Consider the following 8,197-nt stretch of genomic DNA (forward strand, 5'->3'; position numbering starts at 1 on the left):
TACTGGGCCTCTGTATGTCTATGTAGATAATCCATAAAAATTCTGCCGTTTCCAGCTACAATAGTCATTTACAACATTAACAATGTCGACACTGTATTGCTGATCAATTTGATGATATTTTAATGGACAAAATATGTGCTTTTCTTTCAAAAACAAGGACATTTCTAAGTGTTCCCAAACTTTTGAACGGTATCGTATATATAAAAAATATATATATATTTACAATCCCCTTATCTAAATGGCTTACTCATGTACCTAGCTCTTATCGATTTGTAAACGACAATGCATGGATTTTAAAAATGATTTATATTGAAAAAAAAGATAGTAGATGTTGTTCCACTCGGAACCTATAGGTTGCTCGACCTTATTCATAACTTCATCGCGTGTAAAGATGTTGGAATTGTGTGGGTGAATTAAATCAAGGTCAAAATATGGCGTATATGTAGACACACCTACGCCACGCTTTAAATTCTTTGACAGGTACTTCGGCCTCTTTTCCACAGTTAAAACCTCTTGCTTCTACCTGGCATGCAGGCGTCCCATCTAGAGCTCTGGAAATGCAAATGCGCTACGCTAAATGCTAATAGTATTAGTTAAAACTCAAACGTTCATTAAAATACACATGCAGGGTATTGAATTAAAGCTACACTCGTTGTGAATCCAGGCAACAAGTCAGAATTTTAAAATGCTTTTCGGCGAAAGCATGAGAAGCTATTATCTGATAGCATGTAACACCACAAAAGACCCGCAGGGGACGTAAACAAAATAATTAGCATATTCGGCGCTACACAAACCGCACAATAAAATATAAAACATTCATTACCTTTGACCATCTTCTTTGTTGGCACTCCTAGATGTCCCATAATCACTATTGGGTCTTTTTTTGATTAAATCGGTCCATATATAGCCTAGATATCGTTCTATGTAGACTGTGTGATAAATGGAAAAAAATAACGTTTCATAATGTAACGTCATTTTTTTTTAACTCAACGATAAACTTTCACAAAACACTTCGAAATACTTTTGTAATGCAACTTTAGGTATTAGTAAACGTTAATAAGCGATCAAATTAATCACGAGACGTAGTGTTTTCTATCGGGATCCATCTTGAAATACTGTCCGTCTATTTCTCAACCAAAATATCCGGTTGGAGACCGGAATAAATGGGCTGTCTCTTGTTCGTTTGACCAAGAAACAAATCCTAGGCAAATGACAAGACTGTTGACATCGTGTGGAAGCTGTAGGTTCTGCAACCTCAGCCATATTTAATGTCTTTCGCCCATAACAATGGGTTGAAGCGGCGGATGGATATATTTTTCCACTTTCAGTGATCAGATTTTCCTGCACTTTTCAATGAAACGCACGTTATGTTAAAGCCACAGCTGTGATTTAACCAGTTTTATAAACGTCTGAGTGTTTTCTATCCACACATACTAATCATATGCATATACTATATTCCTGGCATGAGTAGCAGGGCGCTGAAATGTTGCGAGATTTTTAACAGAATGTTCGAAAAAGTAGGGGGTAAGCTTAACAGGTTAAGTATATATAGCTGTCTTTATTCAAAATTTCAATTGTAGAGCTATGGCTTCATAATTTGCGGAGCTGAAATTTGGAGACCCATGCCAAGCTGGGTCTGAATATTAGCCACTATCGATAGCCACCGTCACTTATACCCACATACATTTAAACTGTCACTTTAGTGTTAGTTTCCTTACGTTTTGCATAATTCAATTTCCTCTGTCTCGTTCGTTCGTGTAGTTGTTCGTGAAGATCGCTAGCAATAGTGGATCATATTCCGTGTCGTGTGTTCGGGTATAACAAGTGAAGCCAGGCTTCCCTAAAAAAATGTACAAAGAAAAAAATATATATAAATAATTTATTTTTCTTTCAGTGTTTCATAATTTTCCTTAAATTCACAAGAGGCTGAATGTTTCTCATCGGAGAAAGCATCTGAGCGAGCGAAACAGCGCCCCTCTGTCTCTGTATGTGTATAAAACATATTTTGATTTGTTTCGCACTTTTTTGGTTACCTCATGATTCCATGTGTTATTTCATAGTGTTGATGTATTCACTATTATTTTACAATGTGGAAAATAGTAAAAACTAAGAAAAACCCTTGAATGAGTAGGTGTCCAAATTTTTGCCTGGCACTATATATACAGTATATCACAAAAGTGAGTACACACATGTGACAACACTGAAGAAATGACACTTTGCTACAATGTAAAGTAGTGAGTGTACAGCTTGTATAACAGTGTGAATTTGCTGTTCCCTCAAAATAACTCAACACACAACTATTCATGTCTAAACCTCTGGCAACAAAAGTGAGTACACCCCTAAGTGAAAATGTCCAAATTGGGCCCAATTAGCCATTTTCCCTCCCCGGTGTCATGTGACTCGTTAGTGTTTACAAGGTCTCAGGTGTGAATGGGGGGGAGCAGGTGTGTTAAATTGGATGTCATCGCTCTCACACTCCCTCGTACTGACTGGTCACTGGAAGTTCAACATGGTACCTCATGGCAAAGAACTCTCTGAGGATCTGAAAAAAATAATTGTTGCTCTACATAAAGATGTCCTGGACTATAAGAAGATTGCCAAGACCCTGAAACAGAGCTGCAGCACGGTGGCCAAGACCATACAGTTTAACTGGACAGGTTCCACTCCGAACAGGCCTCGCCATGGTCGACCAAAGAAGTTGAGTGCACGTGCTCAGCGTCCAGAGCTTGTCTTTGGGAAATAGTATTAGTAGTAATAGTATTAGTATCTACATATGTTTCCTTCAACTCAGAAAACCCTCTCAGTCCCCATCACCCAGTATATTTCTCTTCCACTAACACTTTTTTCCTCCTACAATCTCTACTATACTCTACCTCTGTCTTTCCGTCTGACATTATTATACCAGGTGAACAAATGTATAAATTACAGACAAAACATGTTAATTTCTGTTCGCACGGAGTCCACTGTCCTCCCTCCACTCATTAATCTTTTTCTTTTTTTTATCCATCCCAGCATGTATGTACCCTTTATGTAGCCGGTACTACACTTAGACATGGCGGCATTTATCTTGCCCCCCCCCAGTCAAACGATTCACTCCCATATATGACTGGTCTCTCTTTTCCTTAATGATTTTACGTAACCACCGCACTACAATACCTTTCATGTTCATGAACAAAAATGTTAAAAAGTCATTTTAGGCTTGGCAACCCCAATGCTGGTGTTTGTTGGCCTGGTAGTTTGGCCTGATCATTTTTTTTACTTTGTTACCTTTTAGAATCCATTCCCCTGGCATTTCACATAGATTTTTCCAACCACAAAATTAGTTCCACACCCGTCGTCGCCACGTAACATTATCTGGGTATTATTACTGGTCCTATGGTCAGAGACACGAGTAGTAGTCGTATCACTTTCGATTCTTCTTTAATGTCTTTGTTCCCACTCACAATACCATCTCTGAATTCTTTATTAGATTGGAATTTTCCGTCAGCAGGGAAATGCTGCCCAGTTCTATCCGCGATTTGATGTTTTTCATGTGTGAATTGGTAGAATGCTCTTGCGCTTCTTTTAGCGCCTCTATGGCTTTGCTATAGTTTATCTTTTTTATTCACCTTTTTACGGGAGTATCAGAAACCACGGATGCCATTTCAATGGTGGTTATTTCTGCGCCTCTGATGTCCAGAGTGTTTCGATTTCCTCACTCACGTCTTTAATATATGCCAATTATTTACAATTCTCCAATGTAGTGATATCCACTTCCCCGGAGAGTAGTTATGGTATTTGTGCCTTTTAATTGATCACGGCACCTGTTACCTTGTACAAGAACCAATACTGAAGCGTATAAACATAACAATAATTCTGAAATAGATAACTAGAGATCCTAATCTTAGAGGAATTGTGGTGGAAAATGTGTTTTATTTCTTGTCGTCAAGTGCCAGCTTCGTGAGAATCACCCAGTTGGTGTCAGCGGTTTAGTAGAAAAATATGTATTGTCGTGGATTACAGTTTCGCCAGTTTACCACGGGAGAATATGGAAGATCTGATATCTTATCCCGGTGTCACGTTTGAAATATCACTGTTGTTGACAACACAATTTACCAAAATTAGGGTCCATCGTCCATCCATAATATAAATCTCATGTCAATACACACACAGAAAACAAAAACAAAAGAAACAGTATTTGGTGGTTGCCGTCCAGCCAGCCCTTCAGCACTGGCTCCTCCTCCCCCTCCTCTTCCATTGCTCCTTCCTCTTCCCCTCTGTCCATCGTTTGGAGGACCTCCCTGTGCCTGCCGCAGCTGGCCCTGTCCTTGATAGAAGGCCAGCTGTGCAGCTTGAAGTTTCACACCCTCATTTTCCATTCTCTGTCTCATCTTATCTTCATGAGAGTTGCTGCCTGTCAGCGTGTTTACAGTGTTCAATGACCGTCTGTAGACTGGTAGTTTCCCAGCCAATGCAGGTCATGTTAACCTGTTTACCAAGGGCTGGCAAAAGTCCATTCATAAGGCCAGCCTTCAAGAGGCTGTCGCAGTCATCATTGCAGCGGCAATTAGTCATTGGTTTGAGCCCGCTATGCTTATGGTAGCAGTTCTCCAGCCTATGTCTGTAGTCTTCCAACTACTCTTTAGCTTTCTGCATGCAGCTATGGATAGCTGCCCAATCGGTCATGGGCGGTTAATGTTATTTTATGCCATCACACAGTGTAGTCAGTTGGCTGTGATAGGATACATCATCTCCCCAGAGGTGATTTTCATCGTATCCCCCTATCACTGATGGTCCCTACAGTTGCACCAATTTGAGTAACTGTGTGGTAAAGTCCCCAGCGTCTTTTGCATGATTTGAACTTCTTTAGCAATGTCCTTCATTTCGTCCCGTCTCCAAGTCTTCTGGATGTCAACGAGCGGGCGCCATTCATCATGGCCCTCCTCACCAGCCACAGGTCGCGGATTGGGGAACGCTACCAAAGGTGCATGGAGAAAGGTTATGTTTAGGTCCCTTTGTGACCTGTTCTGGCCGTGATCATTGGGTGTGTGGGACTTAGCTGCGTGGTAGGGGTCGACGTCGATGGTGGACTAAGTTTCCGGAGTCTATCAACACCAGAGACGGGAGTCCATGTGGGCGGTGTATGGAACGTATTTCCACTGCTCATGGGCCGTCTCCGAGGGGTCTGCTAGTCCCACGGTTGTATCAGGTCCTGTTGGGGGTAGAGCTGCGACGGGGGGAACCGGCTGAGCGGGTTGCTGTTGGACAACCAGGGTGGGTGCTGGTGCAGTGGACACAGGGGTATAATAGGGGGGGGGGGGGGGTAATCATCATCCCCGTTTCTCCTTTTCTTATCATCCTCTGTCTGTTTCTCCTTCTTACTTTCTTTCGCCATTATCCCTTTAACTTTCCTGTCTGCCCTTCTCTCTGCCTCTCTTTCCCACTTCCTAAAATCACCCCAGTCTAATATACTTGCCTTTTCTTTCTTGGTTGTCTCAAAGCGCTGTCACTTCTTCCTACATTCTGGTAATAAAGCATCACCGAATGTGCATTTTAAGGGAAAATCTGCTACCTTATGCCAGAGCGGTACCTGTTCCAGAAGGTCCCTGCCCCAATTATCTGTCATTATCTTCACCGGTCCAATCAGCGGGCCGGACAGGCATGGTTCTCCCTTGCTGCTCTTGGCTCCCACTGTGAAACTCTGTCTACACACATACACTCAGACACAACCACAAAACAATAGTGTTTCATTAGAAATGTCTTCCTTTCTTATAGTTTAAAAGGAGTAATTTCTTCTCCATCAAAATATTTGTACATTTCTTGATGTAATTTTGGATTTTGTACCCACATGGTAGTTACCTCCTATGCAAATTTCCATGTAGGTTTTAATGTTATAGCTGGTTTCCCAATCATAACCAACTACCAGTACACTGATTAATTCATTTTCTTTTACAATGTTTTTCTAACCTGCAGGAATCATTTCTTAATTCAATATTAGGATCCGAGTTTGGAATGACATAACACATGCATTACGTTAGTAAACCATGTCATCTTATGGTCAGTTCTCTGCTCCAACAATGATGCACAAGCTGTTCCCAGAATTTTCCCTTTAACTAAAGATATCTCTGCTCCAACAGAGATCCTAATGTGCACAACCTGTTCCCAGAACAGGATTTTCTGGAGGTTGTGTTTTAAAAAATCAGTCTCATCCTTAAGTCTCTATTTGTTTGGGATGGTGTATCCGTTCATTGAAGCTCCCTGCTGGGTCCAAGTTGGGTACCGTTCAGCTCCGCTTAATTGGAGTGTGGGCTCCCTGAGCCACATCTACTGTAGCAACCGTACAGTTAACATTGGCCTCTCCGGGAACGATCAGCAAGTGGAGTTAGCCATCCCATCCTCGTCGCCAAGAATTGTCATGGAATTTCTAACCAAAGGGAAGAGAGACTGTCGATTATTCAAACAACAACTTTATTATAAGATTTGAAGCTCTGGAGCAGTTAACAATCACTCAAGACTGCAGAGTTAAAAACCCAAAGAACAGAGTTGGCTGTCAGCATATATAAAAAAAGTACAACCTCTTGTCTACGCGAAAGTTAGCCGATGTGTGAAAACACGGGATGTGTCACATGCTGCGGTCGCATCCAAACAGCCCTTAGCTTTACGCCCAGTCTTATGACTAGGTCACACAAAGACAAGTTTTATCAGGTTAGAAAAAAAACACTAGCATATAACAAGCAACAATTCTCTAAGTAAAAAAAACAGCATAGCATGTCTAATTTGTAATAATCCACCACAACTATCAACCGCAGGACCTTATGTAGACAGGTGTGTGCCTTTCCAAATCATGTCCAATCAAGTAAATTTACCACAGGTGAACTCCAATCAAGTTGTAGAAATATCTCAAGGATGATCAATGGAAACAGAATGCACCTGAGCTCAGTTTCGAGTCTCACAGCAAAGGGTCTGAATACTTATGTAAATAACCTTTTTTATTTTAATATGTTCGCAACAAAATGTTTTACCTGTTTTCGCTTTGTCATTGTGGGTCATTGTGTGTAGATTGATGAGGAAAAACATTTATTTAATCCATTTTAGAATAAGGCTGTAACATAACAAAATGTGGAAAATGTCAAGGGATCTGATTACTTTCCGAATGCACTGTATTTGGTGTGCAGTTGAACTAAAACAAAACATTTGCAATCATTTGCTAAATCTTAGCTTATTCCACAAATAAATCCTCAAATGGCTCAGACAAAATTATTGGCACTTTCTAGAAGTAGTTAGAAATGATTTGATTTCAAGGAGGTAATTCTTATTTACTTTGCAATTGAACCCACCTGTGGTGAGTTGCAGGTGCCTGCAATATAAAAATCACTAATTCAACCAGTTTGAATACAGAGTCATTCTCCTATTTTGTGTCAGTGTGTGTACCGCAATGAGCATGGAGAAATGAAAGAACACTAAATTATCTGAGGAGGTTAGATACAAGATTGTAGCCAAGCATGGACAATCTCAAGGCTACGAGTCCATCTCCAGAGAACTTGATGTTCCTGTTTCCACCTAATGTAATATTATCAAGACGTTTAATCCCCATTCCACTGTAGCAAATATCCCTGGATGTGGCCGCAATAGAGAACTTAATGCCTGCCATGTTAGACAATAATACACACATCATTTAAGTAAGTGACACATTTAGCTTGACCTGGTCAGGAAAAACTCAGGGCCCTATACATCGATAACACGTTCCACACAACACGGCATATTATCATCAGTAATACCAAAGTGTTGTCATAACCAATGGACAACCTTTGCATGCCAGGTGTCATCCATCAAGTGAGGTGATGGGCGGCATCAGTTTACAGACGAGAGTCAACTGAGGTGTGTGGGTGTGGGTGAGTGATTCTGTGTTGTATTCCTCAAAGATGAAATTATACTGAATCAAATGAATCACTTCCAATGATTTACCGCCCGTAAGGTGGGTAACACTAGTACTACTATAATATGTGAGGAGAATACAGCTAACAAAGAGTAACACAAATGTCAGAGGACGTTTCATTAAACTTTGCATACACACGTTTGTCTCTTTAGAATGATATATATATATAGGAAGCCTTGCACACAACTTCTATTTCTTCTAGCATATCAAGAACATAAATCATTTTTGGCTAGCACGGTGGTAGCTTCAACCAACTCTGTGTTTAGAAAGTCGGCTTTCAGT

The sequence above is a fragment of the Oncorhynchus gorbuscha genome, linkage group LG17, assembly GCF_021184085.1.
Source record: "Oncorhynchus gorbuscha isolate QuinsamMale2020 ecotype Even-year linkage group LG17, OgorEven_v1.0, whole genome shotgun sequence".
Taxonomy (NCBI): Eukaryota; Metazoa; Chordata; class Actinopteri; order Salmoniformes; family Salmonidae; genus Oncorhynchus; species Oncorhynchus gorbuscha.